Raw genomic sequence first — 16073 nt, 5'->3', positions numbered from 1 at the left:
TCAATATAAATTACATCCACCCTTTCTTTCAGGGAAAGCGATATGCATGCTCAGAGCTGACCACAGCCTTCTTTTCAGACTGCAGACCCATGTTCTCTGGGCCTCTGTGGGATCCTGGAATGCCATGTGGGGGCATTCTCCTCCTTAGGGCCAGTCTTGAGCCCATCCTGACAGCTTTCCAAAGGGCAAGCTGTGGGTGACTTGCTTTGCCAGTCTGGCCAAGTCAGGCAAATTCAGCTCCCTAGAGTCACTGTGGTTGCCATGGTACCTTTCTGGGCTCCTCCTGGTGTAAAGCTGGGGGCGAGCTGTTTTTAAGTCAACAGGGAAAACAGAAAAATTCTCTCACTGATGCAGGCTACCAGTATCACACAGCCAGCCTCCTGTCAGGATTCCTCCCAGTGTCTCGCATGTCTCCAATGCTCCCATTCCCCAGGTGAGGAAACTAAGGCCCAGAGTACTCAACAGTTTACAAAGAGGTTCTGTGCTTTGACCAGGTGGTTTATGGAGCCCAAGACCTGGGTTCTAGTCCAGCCCTTGCATGTATTATATAACAGGGGGCCAAGCCTCTTGAGAGCGCTCAGTTCAACTATTTCATGCATATAAGGGCTCAGTGCACAGAGAGCATATTAATATTTTCACGGCATGTTAAGAATTTCTCCCCCTTATGTGGTCCTGCAAAGCATAAAGCATGTTTTAAATTTTATTTATTTTATATTTTATGTATATGCATGTATGTCCTGCATGTAGGTAAGTGCACCCATGTCGTGCAGTGTCCATGGAGGTCAGGAGAGGCTGTCAGACCCCTGGGACTGGAGTTATGGACAGGTGTTAGCTGCCATGTGGGTGTTGGGATTTGAACCTGGGTCCTCTGCACGAACAACCAGTGTTCTTAACCGCTGAGCCTTCGCTCCAGCCCTCATAAAGCATTTTTTAAGCTCTGAGTCTAGGATTCCTTCTCTGTGAATGAAGACCATAATCTTCTCCAAAAGAATTCTGTGAAGAATCTAAGGCAAGGTGTTTCACAGGTGCCTTGCACTTTGGTAAGGACTTTCAATTGTCTGGGGTCACCCCACCCAGTGTGGGGGAAAGTGCTATGGGGCTCAGAGTACTTACCTTCTGGATTCTGTTACTAACTGGCTGTGTGGCTGTCCCTCAGCACTCTGGAAGTTGGCCCCTTTTTCTGTAAGCTGAAGGGGCTTCCTTCCTACTTGGTGATAGGATGCTGATCCCAGGGCCCATAGAACTGTGTTTATTGTTCCATACTGCCCAGGCTCACTGCTAGACTGACTCTTTGCAGGGACAGAGAGAGACTGGCCAAGGGCAGGGACTCACCTTGACGAAGCACGTCAGCTCTCTTGTTCCCTTGTGTCTGTTTCAGGCCTAGGGCCCTGCGCATGCTCTGTTGGAAGGGTCTAAGGAAGACAAGCAGGAGGAGGGGGAGGAAGGGTACCTTGGGAGGACTTCCTGGGGAGTATCTGACTGATGATCTCAATGGACAGCAGTCTGTGCACCAGAGATAGGGGATGCTCCAAATACAGGAGAGAGAGAGAGAGAGAGAGAGAGAGAGAGAGAGAGAAGGGAGGGAGGGGAATGAGCTGACCTTAGGATTCCAAGTGTAGGGCAGGGGGTCAAGGAGCTGGAGGGGATCAGCAGAAAAGAGAGCTCAGAGAAAGAGAGGGAAGAAAAAGGAAAAAAAAAAGACAGTTTGACAGAAAAGTCAGGAGCCAGATGGAGGCTTTTCAAAACATGTTTACTTCTACCATCAGACTGTTTGCTCACTGCCCCAGGAGGCTAGCAGGGGACTTTGTTTTCTGTTTTAATGCAGAATTCTAGAGAAGACCCTTCTTCCTGCTGGCTCACACATGGTGACCCCAGCTGCTGGACCCGTGTCTTGGGTCCCTCATCTTTTGCACATGGCACCTCGGCCTCCATCCCAAGAGCCCCAGATGCCACTGGTAACTCCAAATCTGTCCAGTGCTTTTCTCCCAGTCCATTCCTGGCTGCTGTTCTCTTATCATCCAAGTCCCATCACCTTTCACTCCAAACAAATGAGCAAACAAACCCTGCACCTTGGTGCTTCTGACAACTCCAGGCAGGACCAGTGTCATGCATGACTTGTATCAGCACTGGTTAGATCCCAGGGACAGGGTGAATCTGAAATCGAGATCACTGTAACCCACAAGATCAAGAAAGGAAGGTTGAGTTGTGCATGGTGGTACATGCCTGTAATGCCAGCACTTGGGAGGTAAAGGTAGGAGGATCAGGACTCCAAAGGCTAGCCTCAGTTACATAGTGAGTTAGAGACCACCCTAGGCTATATGAAACCCTGTCTCAAAAGGAGGATTGCTATTGGTGTTATGTTTATTAATATTAGATATGGTTATTGTTAACTAACAGTAATAGCCTCAGGCATGAACCTGTCAAATGTTTCCTGTCAGACACTATACTGGACTCTGTATTTTCATTGTCTTGTTTACCGTCTTCAAAATTTTATAAAGTATTATTACTGCCCCTTACCAGATGAGGAAACTGAGGCTTAGGAAGATTGAAATATTTATCCAAAGTCATATAACTTGCAAATGGCCAAGCCAATATTTATTTTATTATTTTTTATTTTTATTTTTAGTCTTTTTGAGACAAGGTCTCCCTGTAGCCCCAGCTGTCCTGGAATTCACTATGTAGACCAGGCTGGCCTTGAACTCACAGAGATCCCCCTACCTCTGCCTCTCAAGTGCTGGGATTAAAGGCGTGTACCACCACACACGGCCCTATTTATTTTATTTAATTAATTAATTAAAAAAAAGAATTTAAAGTGCTTTCAACACAAATAACTAATAAATGATTGAGGGGACAGACATGCCCAGACCAAAACCAAACCAAACAAAAAACTTATGACTGAGCTTTTTCAAAATTACCCTTTCAAGTATTGGGTTTGCTTTCTTTGTGTTTGTAGAAATTATAAATGGGAGATGTATATACATATGATTTTTTTCTCCTGGCTTTCATTTTTTTATAACCCCCCTAAATGTGCCTCAGGAGCAAAGATATTTTAGATAAAATACAGCCTGTACTATAATGAGGGTACACTTAATTGCTAAGCTGGTCCAATTACAAAAATTCTGGCTTTGCTATTTGTCTAAAGGATAGCAAAAGTTACCAGAATTCTAATACAGAAAAACTCTCAAGAATAGATAACTAGTCCACACTATTCTTTTTTTTTAAATTATTTTTATTTATTTTTTTATTTTTCACCATGATCAAGTTAGTTTTATTCCAGAGATTCAGGGATGATTCAGTATACATAAGTCAATAAATGTAGTAAATCATACAAACAGACTTAAGACCCAAATCACATAGCCATTTCAATAGATTCAGAGAATGCCCTTGACAAAAATCCAACATGTCTTTATGATAAAAGTCCTAGAGAAAATTGAAATGGAGTGGAAAATACTCACTATAACTAAGGCTATATATGACAAACCCATAGCCAATATCATTCTAAAATGGAGAAAAATTCGAATCATTCCCATTAAAAACAGGGACAAGGCTGTCTACTCTCTCCACTCCTTTTCTTTCTCTTTTATTAACTTATTTTTAAAATTGATTAGAAGAAGCCTTTCATTACAGCGTTAACATATTCAGTAACACACTCCAGAGCAAGAGTACATCTCTTTCACAAGTGGCTGTAAGTTTTTAGGTTCTCAGTTGAATTAATACAGTTATACAATGTTGAACTCAGTATAAACCCTGTAAGACATAAAATTGCATGAGGTTTTAACCTTTAAAAAAGATCTCCATTTCCTTTTAAAATATATTTTTCCTACAGAAAGACTCATTTTTAATGCTACTAACACTTAGATGTTTGCACACGCGTCTCTAATCTCTATGTATCTGATTATTACTAGTCACAGTCTGTTACACTCAGATCCTTGGTGCCTAGTATGGATATAAAGTCATCAGGTAGATTTCAATGGTAATGTTTATCACCTCTACTAATTAACAGGAAGTAAATTTTTATTATTCTTTTTTTTAACTTTTAAAAAGATTTATTGAGAATTTTGTACATGCATAGAAGGTGTTTTGATCAAATCCACGCCCGTTCCCTCCCCTCCAACTCCTCCCCTATCTCCCCATCACTTTTTCCTGAACAACTTCTTGTACTCTCTTTTTTTTTGTTTTTTTTAACGGGGCTTTTTGCTACTCTGACATTTCCCTCTCTGAAGAGGTAACTCCAAAATCTTTTAGGGATTAGATAAAAGCTCCCAAATACTTTTGACATTTTGGGCTTTGGAACAGAGTATGTTTGTTGCTAAGAGGCCCAAGGACATTTTGATTTTTAGCCAAGAAACTGGCTACTTCTCTTTGGGGTCTTTTTACCCTAACTGCCTAGCCAATTCCTACCTCCTATTCTTATCACACCATCCCCTGAAGAAGTTACCCAAATTGCCGATAGGGAATCAGGATGCAGACTGCTCTGTCTTCTTCCGTGCTGAACAGGGATGCAGGGTGAGGCAATTGGGGTACCCCTTCAGTGGGTCTATCTAAAAGATTCCCAAATTGCATAACTCCTAACTGTAGGGGGAAAAGAAAGTCCTTGACTGGTGCCTAGGAGATGTGAAGGAGAAGTAAAGGCAATAGTTAGCAGTACAAGTTCTAGACAGGGAACCAGAAAAAAGTCAAACAGGGAAAATTTCAAATGTTCATATCAGAGTCCATTGGAATTTCTTGAGAGCTTCAAAAGCATCCCTCTATTGTGTTCCTCCTCATTTTCTTTTGTCTGACAAGGTTGGACTCAGGATTTGTTTTCAGGCACTTTGATAGCTGTTGGAGTGGCTAGAAACAATTTTAGTTCCCTCACAAAGGCTTCTAGATAGGGGGAGAAAAAAAAATTATCCATCGTTTTAGAACAATAGCGGGTTGTTTCCCTTAGCTGCAGGTGGGCACTACAGTATTGCAGACCAAGATTTGAAGTCTTACATCTGAGCAGCACTTTGTGATTAGAAACAAAATCATCAATGACAAATAATTGTGTAAATAACATTTTATGTAGACTTAAGTCTAATTCCATATGTCTGGGAAGTGTAATCCCTTGAAGTCTTAAAGAAATAGACTGATCATTTTAATCTTTGATTATACTTTCCTTTTGGGTGTTTAAGAACACACAGTTGGCCCAAATAAACCAATTTATTTTTACTCTTTTTAAAAAATATTTTGCCGGGCGTGGTGGCGCATGCCTTTAATTCCAGCAGTAGGGAGGCAGAGGCAGGTGGATCTCTGTGAGTTCAAGGCCAGCTGGGGCTACAGGAAGACCCTGCCTCAAAAAGACAAAAAAAAATATATATATATATATAATTTATTTATTAAATATTTTATTTATGGGCCACCATGCCCGGCTATTCACCATTTTTATATGATCGTCTATCATTAGCACTTTAAAAAATATTTTATTCATTATTATTTTTATTTTATGTGTACGAGTGTATTGCCTGCATGTATATGAGTGTACCCATGTTGTGAAATGCTGTGGAGGTCAGAAGAGGACTTCAGACTCCCTGGAACTGGAGTTAAGGATGGTTTGTAGCTGCCATGTGGGTGCTGGGAATCTAACCTGGGTCCTCTGCAAAAGCAGTCAATGCTCTTAACCACTGAGCTATCTCTACAGCTCTTATTATTTTTATTTTATGTATATGTGTGTATTGCCTGCATGTGTGTAAGTGCACTGTGTCCTGTAATGCCTGTGAAGGTCAGAAGAGGGCGTCGGATCCCCTGGAACTGGAGTTATGGACAGTTATTAGTGTTGGGATTTGAACGAGGGTCTTCTGCAAGAACATTCAATGTTCTTAACCACTGGGCCATCTCTCCAGCCCCTTATTTTTACTCTTAAGATCATTTGAGGATCTGTTCCTCAGGGGTCACATGGGCTTGGGAGGAGCCCCTGGCTCCTTCTTTTACCAGTTCCATCTATGTGAAGATCAGTCAAAGGTCCTGCTTAACTGTGCCTGTCTTTACTTGGAAGCATGGAGGAAATATTTCCTCTGAGTTGACCCTCCTCTTTGTAGACTGGACACTGATTCAAGTCCTTCTGGTGGGGTCTCCATGGCTTCCCTGAACAAGAAGACAGGTGACTCACCACAGTTACAGGACATTTTCAGAGATGCTCCATAGTCCCCTGGAACTTTGTTGACCTTGGAGGGGCAAGTAGCAAAAACTGTTCTTTAAGTCCCTCTGACCAGATTAGTATAGGCCTCAAAGTATGGCTGTTAAACATCCAAGAAGGTTAGTTCTACCAGTCTGGTACTTTTAATTACCATGTGCTGTGTAAATAAAGCTTGGGCAAAAATCAAACATTCTTAGATAAACCTTGACTAGATATATATTTTGTTTCTTAAACAAGTTGACTAAACTATGACCTTAAAAATCTTAAGATTATGTGTATGTTATTTTCCTCGGAGCTCTCAGTGGAGCTCTCCTCACTGGAAGTGCATGTGCTTTGCCTAACAGGAGATTCACCATTGTTGGGGAATTGGCTACTTTCAACAGTCTCCCCTTTCCTGTTGCATAGCTGGGGTTTCCTCCATATGGTAACCACAACTTCACCACCTTGTAGTGCCCATTGTTGGGAGCATCATGCAAAGGCATGTCATCGTCCAGGCCCTTAAGTGTTCACCTCTGCACCAGTGGTCAACAGCTGCTTGGCAATGTCATAGTAGCCTGGGTTACATGCCACATGCAGCGCAGTCCAGCCTGCGAAGTCCTTGATGTTAACATCTGCACCCACCCTGATGAGCTCCTTGATGTTAACATCTGCACCCACCCTGATGAGCTCCTTGATGGTAACATCTGCACCCACCCTGATGAGCTCCTTGATGGTAACATCTGCACCCACCCTGATGAGCTCCTTGATGGTAACATCTGCACCCACCCTGATGAGCTCCTTGATGGTAACATCTGCACCCACCCTGATGAGCTCCTTGATGTTAACATCTGCACCACCATCCCCCCTGGTGGCTGCTTGATGCAGGTGGGTTTCTCCTCCCGCATTTCTCATTTAACTCATTTTTGGGTTTTGAGGCAGAGTTGGGTGTCCCCTTCTGACACACGGTAGACTGGGAATGGTGCCACCTGCCGATGCTCAGAGAGAGGGTAGCCCCATGCCAAACAGCAGCCCAGACTTGTGAGCAACAGGCTCCTTCTTGATCCTCTTCTGCTAGGGACCCTGCTTCTCTCTGTCCAAGTCTTTCTGCTCTCCATCGGCCCCCATGGTGAAAGGCAGCTTCTGCTTTGTGGCTTGCTCTCTCACCTCCTTCCCTCCATCACTGCAGTCCAGCTTTGGGGTCTTGGTTAGAGAAACTTTATCCTTTGCCCCAGTTTGTTTTTCCATCATGTTGTTGCTGAGAGGAAAGTCTTGCTGTGGTGTTTCAGAACACCCACCCTCGGGCATTGTTCTCCTCCCCTCACTTGATCTTCGTCATCAACTGTAGACTCCATGGCAGAAAGTCAGTGTTGCCCAGGACTGGGTGTGAACTCCAGCAGGCCATATGTTCTGGCTCCACAGTGGAGGGCGGCAGGACACGGGTGGCGCCAGAGGTGGGGAAGGGCCTCACTTCCTCCAAACCAAGGGAACACCCTGTTCCTCAATCTGCAGGATACAGTTGTGAGGAAGAGGAGGTGCTGTGCTCTGATAGGCTTGAGCATGCGTTTGGAGACTGGTCCCCAGTGTTATAGGCCGGATTCTGAATAAAAATCACCAACACCACTTAACTGAAAACAGCAAGGTAACGTTTTATTATGGCCAACCGGGCTGTCTATGTCGGTAATAGAAGCAGCCTCAAACACCAGAATATTTATAGGAATGCAGAAAGCAGAACAAGTGGGCCAATTGGGTTTGTACAACACAGCAAAATTTGAGCATAGCAAACTTCGAATTTACCAATCAACTATCAGTCATTGTGCAGACACGGGCTTGGGTAAATGAAGCAGGTTTACAGAAGCAAGATAAGCAGTTAGTTAACTGCCGGTCTAGATTACAATACCCTGTGGCATGTGGTCAGGCCCTTTCTCGGAATTCAAAGTTGCTTCTCCCTTCTAGGTATCTTTCATAAGTAGGGTAAAGGGCACGTCTCCTGAAATGGCTGCTTTGGGCAAAATGGAGTAACTTAGGCTAGGTTGGTTTAGCTGAGATAGTTCACCCAGGGTGGTGGTATTGGAATATAGCACTGAATCTTTTAAGAGATGAAGCTTAACCTGTTCCCACAGAGTGAATTCGAGGTCAGCCAGGGATACATAAAGAGACTCTGTCTCAAAAACAACCACAATAACAACAACATGTGCCAGGATTGCAGTTGAGTGGTGGAATGCTTGCCTACCATGTGTAAGGACTAAGGTGCAATCCCAGTACTGTTAGATAAAAAGGTGGCTTGGTCGGGATCCAAGTGAAACAGAAACAAAGAAGACTCTGGCAAAGCAAGAGTTTAATTGGGTTTGGTGGGGCTGGTCCTCAACTCGGGTGTGAGGAAGAACCAGCAGCCTAATGGCTGCAAAGGGGTAGCTTATAAAGGGAAAGAATGAGGAAAAAGAGAATATTTTTCTGCTGTTTGGGACTGTTTTGGGGGCTGCTTGCTCATGGAGGGTGGGGGGTCTGTACCTGGTGAAACTTATCAAGGAAAACATCTACTGTAAAACATGTTTTCTACACTTACAGAGTTCCAGGAATGAACTGCAGCTAAGGGCTTGGGAAACCTGTTTGTTAGCCTGTGGAGCATGCTCTGGTGATCACAATACATTGGTCATTAACTTCCCTGGGGCTGCTTTTGTTAACTCCCAGGTGGCTGGGAGTTGGTTGACTTAGCTCCTCTTAGGAGCCTCATGGTTTGTGGGTCTGGGGTCACCTGGATCTGTACCCTATCAAGTACCACCACCACCACCACCACCACCACCACCCATCACATCACACGTGTAAAGGGCCCTGTACACATGGGGAGAGTGAAAATTAGAGTCTCCTTTTGGGATTCCTAGTCTCAATAAAAGAATATCAAGATGAACTCCAGTGGAAGCTTAAGAATGGCTTTCTTTGATTTTAAAAGGAAAACTGCAGGAGAGGTGAACTGTAAGTCTCAGCAGCTGCCCAAAGAGGAGAATGGAGGGGAGAAGGAAAAAAAAAGCTCTGCTTTGAGTTAAGCCTGTAGGGAGATCAGACACATGTCCCATAAGCAGCACAGGTCAGTAATGAGAACATTAGAGAAAGTGAATGGGCCAAAGTACCAGGGAAAGCAAACGTAGGCGCCTATCAGCATCCGAAAGGAGAAGAAGAGAAAGGGAGAGGTGTGCCTTTCTGAGTGGGATTCAGAAAGGTGGGCAGGTCAGACCCAACAGAACCTCCTGATGGCTCAGGAATGTGCTAGGAGGCAGGAATTCTGGGAAAGAAAAGTATAGCTATCCCTCCCACCTCTACAGCAGGGCTTAAGTGACCTGCCTTCCTGAGGAGCCTTTTGGGCAGGTGATGGACCTGCTCAACTGGAATAGTAGGTCTCCATCTAGGCTGGAGAGTTAGTTTTCTTGACCAGAAGGAAATAGTTTTCCCTTAATGGGCCTTCAATGCTACTCTAATAGTCCCCTCTCTGAAGAGGTAACCCTACTTTCTGCTGGAACAGGACCAAGGACATTTTCAGTTTATAGCTGAAGACACAAATCAAGGTCCCTATCCCTAAACTTCCCATCCCATTTCTATCTCCTGTCTGTATCAAAATGAACACTGCCTCTGCCCCATGCTCCAGGCTTGTGGGAAAATCCAGTCATGGGATAGTGGTGAGGGTGGCCAAGTCCCTCTGCTGCTCTGAGGTTTGCACGATCCAGGAAACATGGGGCATTTGATCCATCCAAGTCACCCTGAGCTGCTTTTATCTAAGCCTCAGGGTCCATTCAAAAGCAGGTGATGTTAGATAAAAGTCGGGCAAGAAATAGCCACAGGAGACATAGGACTCCAGTAAAGCAAAGTTGATTTCTTAGGATTGCTGGTGGCTGGCAGCTCAGCTGGGGAGAGAAAGGCAACCAGCAGCCTTCTGGGCTGAGGAAGTTCTTATAGGGGGCTTGGGGAATGGAATGTGGAAGGTGGCAAAAATAATCTTTACAGTTTCAAGGGAAGTAGCTTGAACTGAGACAGTTCTTACATCATTGGGTCTGGGTTCAGGGACCTGTTTATCTTCCGAAATTATCTGGGGAACAGCTTTGTACTGAGACAGCTCTAAATGTAGCTGTCTGGCCAGTTCCTGTTTTGTAAGGGGACCCTCATGGCCTGTCTTGTGAGGCTTTTTTACACTGGGAGAGGGTCGTCTGCAGACCTGGACTCTAACAGGTGACTAGGTTGGGGATGGGGCTCAATGGTAGAGCATTTGCCCAGCATGCAAGAGGCCCACAATTCGAGTTCCAATGCTGAGGTGAGGAAAGCAGGAGATTGTCTCTCACTTAAAAAAATCTTTTTTTAGGATTAATTTTTAAAATTATTTTCAATTGTGTGTGTGTGTGTGTGTGTGTGTGTGTGTGTGTGCAGTACCTGAAGAGTAAAGAAGAAGGCATCATATCTCTTGGAGCTGGAGGTACAGATTGATTGTGAGCCACCTAATGTAGGTGGTGGGAACTGAACTCATGTCCTCTGCTAGAATTGTAAGTGCTCTTAACTGCTAAGCTATCTCTCCAGTCTTCTGATTTGTTCTTGACCCTGAACTTGTTGCAGAACTTTTCCTAGAATGGCCCATCAAAGTCTTTACTCAAGGAGCTTACTACCTTCCCCTTTACAGAGACTCTAGCTCTGTCCCACACTGGGCCACCCTTCTTCATCCAGTCCATTTCTTTCCCTGAACACTTGGATCTCTGCCATGATAGCCTTCCAGAAAATCAGGATCCTGGAAACTGTGCTTCCAGCAGAGAGATGTGCCCTAGGGGAACAGACAGGGACATAAACTGAGTGTCCCACACAGAGGAACCATGCTCCTGGAAACAGCTAACATGTTGAGCACCAACCACACGGTGGTACTATAAAGTAGGTACACCTCTCCCTCCCATATGATGTATGAAAACAATGTGTGAAACTCACAGAAGTAGCACACACAAGTCATGCAACCAGCAAGGGGGTGAGCTGAGCATTCAAATACATTCTATTGGAGGCCAAGGCCTTCCTCTTACCCACTCAGATAAACCTGGAGGTGAGATGGGTGAGTTCTGTGGAGAATTGCAAGGACCTTAATTTGGCTGGAATTCAGTGTGGACACTGAAAGTGGCCTAGAGGCCAGTGAGGCTGTGTAGTAATTTCTTCCCAAGCTCCTTAAGATCCTTAAGTAAACAACTTAGAGGCCTCAGGAAGTCCCTGAAGCTTACCAGATGCACAAGGCCAATCCTCCCCAAGGCTGTATAAGCAGTAAGAATAGCTGAGGAAACTTAGACCAGCAGAGCTGCTTGGAAGAGGCTCAGGTCAGCTGTGCTGCCTGGGAGATAGTCTCCCGCCAAAAGTCGTGCAAAGTGCTCCAAGGTTCTGGCTTCCGTGAGTCATCACCCATGTTGGGGTAGGCTTTGGTGATGCCGCTAGCTCTGAGTCAGCCACGTTCCTGTAAGTAACCCCTCACCCATTTTCCTGTAAGTAACCTCAATAAATTCACTGGTTCACCAAGTTGGACTTTGGTTGGACTTAGTTGCTTTAGTATGTTGTTGGTTTCCTATCTGGGGTGAGTAGACATTTGTTCACGTCTCCCCTGGAGAAGCGTCACACAGCAGAAGTAGTAAGAGTTGAACCTACAGAGGCCCTATCGCCAGGTGATTGCCCGAAGGCAGCAAGCCTGGATGCAGGAACATCACTTCAGTGGCTATTTTAACAGTTTCAGCAAGAAGTGAAGGTTTGTCAGAGTAGGATAATGAACGATAGCACAACTCGAGGGCCACAAAGCAGGAGTGGACAGCACTCAGCAGCTGCTTAGCGGTGGAAAAGAGAGCCAGCAAGATGGTTCAGTGCTTAAAGGCACTTGCCACCAAGCCTGGCAACCCGAGTTTGATAGCTGGGTCTAAATGACTCCTGCATGTTGTCCTCTGATCGGGCACACACACCTCTCTCTCTCTCTCCTCTCTCTCTCTCTCTCTCTCTCTCTCTCTCTCTCTCTCTCAACATAAATACGAATTTAATTAAATTAAAAAAAATCTTAAAAATGGAAAAAGAGAGCAGCCAATAATGACTCTCAGAGGCTGGGTGACTCAGTGGTAGAGCTCGTGGTTAGTGGGACTGAGTGCATATTTAACAGGCCTGAACATATGTTTAGCAGGCCTGAGCATGTGTTTGGTAGGCCTGAACATAAGTTTAGCAGGCATGAACACATTTAGCAGGCCTGAACACATTTAGTAGGCCTGAGGCTTGAGGCCTTTGGCTCAATCCAAATGAGCCTCAGGTTTCTTAAAAGTTTTAAATTTAGCTGGGCATGGTGGTGCACACCTTTAATCCCAGCACTTGGGAGGCAGAGGCAGGCAGATCTCTGTGAGTTTGAGGCCAGCCTGGTCTACATAGTGAGTTCCAGGCCAACTGGGGCTACAGGGAGACCCTGTCTCAAAAAAACACCAAAAAAAAAAAGTTTTAAATTTGGAGGCTGGAGAGACGGCTCAGCAGTTAAGAGCACTGGCTGCTGTTGCAAAGGACCTGGGTTTGGTTCTCAGCACCCACATGGGAACTAACAACTATCTGTAACTCCAGTTTCAGGGGAATCCAGTGTCCTTTTCTCACCTTCACGGGCATTGCATGACACAGGTGTACTTGCATACATGCATGCGATAAAATAAAAATAATAAAATATTTTTTAAAATTTAAGTTTATGTGTATGTGTGTGTACTTGCTTGACTGTATGTGCACCACATACATGCAGTGCTCAGGGAGGCCAGAGGGGGCATTAGATCCCCCTGGAACTGGAGTTGTGGGTAATTGTGAACTACTGGATGCGGATGCTGGGAACCAAACCCAGGTCTTCTGTAAGAGCAGCAAGGGCTTTTAACCACTGAGCCATTTCTCCAGGCCTTCATTTTCTTTTTCTTTCTTTTGTGAGACAGGGTCTCACTAAGCATCCCTAGGTGGCCTGGAACTCTCAGTGTTCCAGGTTGGCCTGCAATTCACAGCGATCCACCTGCTTCTGCCTCCCGAATGCTAGGATTAAAGGCACAAGCCAACATGCCAGGGCCCCCTCTTTTTAAAAATGGAATACTCTTATTAATTCTTTGAGAATTTCATACACACATACAATGGGTTTTGCACATATTCACCCCTGAGTCTCAGTTCTACCTTGACACACTGGCTGATGGGTGCCTATCCTACCTTTCCAGTTTGTAGGATGTTCTCTGGGGAGCTGCCCAGGCTGTCTCTGCGGGTCTTTCTAGCTGTCAGATGAAATACGGAAACCTGAGCTCTCTGCGTGTCCGGATGGCATCAAGCAAAGATGAAGTCATTAAGTAATCTGGAAGTGCTCTGGGAAGCCAAAAGTACTTTGCAAATGAAAGTGTTACTATTTTATGGTCATTTTTAGGGCCCTCCTCCCTCCTGGGGCTGGCGGATGGAGCCAGATTTGAAGGCAACCCAGGGGAGCTGCCGAGGCTTGGCGCTGTTGTGTTTTCCATCAAGCAGATCTGTCTCTGGCAGGTGGGAGCCACATACCCACGTACTAAATTGCTAATAGCTTCCCCAGGGAGTTCCTTTCTGCTTCAACTGCATCAGTGATTTCTGTTTCTCAGGCAGACGCCTTCTGATGCCCTGGGATGGCCTCGGATTTCCCATCCGGTTTTAGTTTTGTTAGTTTTTTTCCCCCTTGAAGTCAGGGACGGGGTTAGGCCCCAAGCACAGCCCAAGCTCTTCAGTCCCTCAGTTATGGAGGGCTTGGTCTCTTCTGTGCTCCAGCAAGGAAGGGGATGGAGACAGGTTTGTGTACGCCTGAGTGCGAAGCCAGTCTGGGTTACATAGCAAGACACGGTTTCAGAAACAGCCGCCCTCCAAAAAGAGAGTGGTGGACAGGCTCAGAATCTCTTGAGGTCCAAGGGAGTGATTCCCTCCACAACGGGGAACATAGTGGGCAGAGGCAGGCGGCAACTTTGGGGAACTTTCTAGGATTTGTTGCGGGAGACAGGAGACTTGGCTTTTGGTCCCACGCATCTGGCATCTCAACCAAGAACTGAGGTGAGATTTCAAATCCAGTCACTCTATGATGCCAAAGTCCTCTTAAGCCACTTGGGTAAACCTGGAGGCAGAGAAACAAGGTCCCTCCCTCCCTCCCTCCCTTCTTTTTTAAAAACCTCTCTCCCTCCCTCTCTCAAGCACCTGCAGGTGTGTGGGAGCTAGGTATTTATTTATTTTTATTTTATTTTATGTGTATGAGGTATTGCCTGCATGTATGTGAGAGCACCCGTGTCGTGCAATCCTGCCGCGGGGGTCAGAAGAGGGCTTCGGATTCCCCTGGAACTGGAGTTAAGGACGGTTTGTACCACAATGTGGGTGCTGGGAATCGAACCCGGGTCCTCTGCAAGAGCAGTCAGTACTCTTAACTGCTGAGCCAACTCTCCAGCTCCCTTTCCTTCCTTCTTGAAATATTTTATTTATTATTTTTGTTTCGTGTGTGAGTGCACCTGCATTGTGCAATGCCTGCACAGGTCAGAAGAGGGCATTGGATCCCCTGGAACTGGAGTTACAGACAGTTGTTAGCCACCACGTGGGTGTTGGGAATCAAACCTGGATCCTCTGGAAAGAGGAGGGATGGGGTGTGGAAAGAGCAGCCAGTCTGGGCAGGTTCCATGACCCCTCTGAAGCTCCTCCCTGAGGAACACGTGCAGACACCTTTTCTGTTTCCCCTGGGAAGTTCATCTAATAGGACGTTGGCAGCTCTCTTCATATTCTTGCATCTAATTTAACACTGAATTTTGGGCCAAAAGTTCTTCCAAATAAGGCTTCGGTTGTTCCAGGAAGGGACCACTGGACCCAGGGCCGGGCAAGGAGAGGAGAGATGTGGCCCAGGACTCACAGTCCGCACAGTAGAGGAAGCCCCTCGCAGTCCCCTCGGCTCTGCATCAGGTGGTGTGAAACTGAAATGTCTGGTGTTTCCTTTATTCTGGGGATTACTCGGAGCATTTTTCTATGACTGTTCTGTAAGGACTGGTCTGTGCACTTTCCTTGAAGAGGCTACTGACCTTCTACTTCTATCCCTTTCCTTCCTTCCTTCTTTCCCTCCCTCCCTCCCTTCCTTCTTTCCCTCCCTCCCTTCCTTCTTTCCCTCCCTCCCTTCCTTCCTTTCTTCCCTTTCTTTGCTACAGGGGATTGAACTCAGGGCCTCACACACATTAGGCAGGTGCTGAATCACTGAGCTATACCCCCAGCCAGCAAAGTACTTACAGAAGCTTGGCTTGGGCAGGTGAACTAACCTCTGCCAAATGGATCAATAGCTGTAGATGCACATGCCTACAAGGTTGCATGAGGACCAAGTGACACTACCCATAGTGCACTTGGCCAGCGCAAGCTCTCGGTAACAGTAGCCAACAAGATTGTATGCGTTTGTGACCACAAGCATGAGACTCCTCCCTCCTTTGTTTTATTATTATTTTGAGAGAGGGTTGGCTTTGAGTTCTCAGTACTCTTGACATAGCCTCTTGAGTACAATATTCCTTTTAATCTGTGTGTGTGTGTGTGTGTGTGTGTGTGTGTGTGTGTGTGGGACAAATTAGAGAGAGAGAGAGAGAGAGAGAGAGAGAGAGAGAGAGAGAGAGAGAACATGAGTATGGAGATCAGAGGATGACTTTCAAAGGAGTCAGCTTTCACCTTTTTGAGACAGGGTCTCTGCTATTTCAGCTACTGCTCCGTGTATTTGCCAGCTTGCCTTTGGAGCTTTGTGCCCTCCTATCTCTGCCTCCTATCTTGTCCTAGTGAGTGCTGGTATGACAGATGTGCTCAGCTGCATCTGGCTTGTTCTGTGGGTTCTTCATGGCTATTGCCTTTACCCACTGAGCTATCTCTGTGACCAGGGAATCCCTTTTAAAGATAAAATGACCATAGGCTGGAGAGATGGCTCAGTGGT

General features: G+C 45.6%; 1 pseudogene; it reads right to left on the bottom strand.

The window, feature by feature from the left end:
* Positions 1-6442: 6442 nt before the first annotated feature.
* On the bottom strand, positions 6443-7441 carry LOC103745934 (annotated as a pseudogene).
* Between the last annotated feature and the right edge of the window lie 8632 nt (positions 7442-16073).

The sequence above is a fragment of the Nannospalax galili genome, unplaced genomic scaffold, assembly GCF_000622305.1.
Source record: "Nannospalax galili isolate Female #2095 unplaced genomic scaffold, S.galili_v1.0 scaffold23, whole genome shotgun sequence".
Classification (NCBI taxonomy): Eukaryota; Metazoa; Chordata; class Mammalia; order Rodentia; family Spalacidae; genus Nannospalax; species Nannospalax galili.
The sequence above is the reverse complement of the archived record's forward strand: the minus strand, read 5'-3'. Positions and strand labels throughout refer to the sequence as shown.